The sequence below is a fragment of the Onychostruthus taczanowskii genome, unplaced genomic scaffold (genome assembly GCF_017590055.1).
Source record: "Onychostruthus taczanowskii isolate IOZ18803 unplaced genomic scaffold, ASM1759005v1 scaffold61, whole genome shotgun sequence".
Taxonomy (NCBI): Eukaryota; Metazoa; Chordata; class Aves; order Passeriformes; family Passeridae; genus Onychostruthus; species Onychostruthus taczanowskii.
In genome coordinates, this window is record NW_024503790.1 from 5,179,756 (window position 1) to 5,180,164 (window position 409).

Consider the following 409-nt stretch of genomic DNA (forward strand, 5'->3'; position numbering starts at 1 on the left):
CGCCGCTGCCAGCGCGCATGCGCCGCATGCGGGCGGGCCTCCCATTGGCTCGCCGGAGAGCCGCTCCGCGCTCTGATTGGCGGAAAGGAGCAGCGTGTGGGGTTTGATTGGTTGGAAGAGGAGGGAAGGGAGGGAGAGAAGTGTGCGGGACGGAGAGCCGGGAGGGACAAATGGGGCGGGCGGCGCTTCCGCATAGCAACGGGAGTGAGGGGCGTTGCTAAGGGCCGCGAGGCGGCGCGGCCTTGGGTTATCCCGGGTTTAACTTGGGTTATCCCGGGTTAACTTGCGTTATCCCGGGTTTAACTTGGGTTATCCCGGGTTTAACTTGGGTTATCCCGGGTTAACTTGCATTATCCCCGCATGCGCCGCATGCGGGCGGGCCTCCCATTGGCTCGCCGGAGAGCCGCTC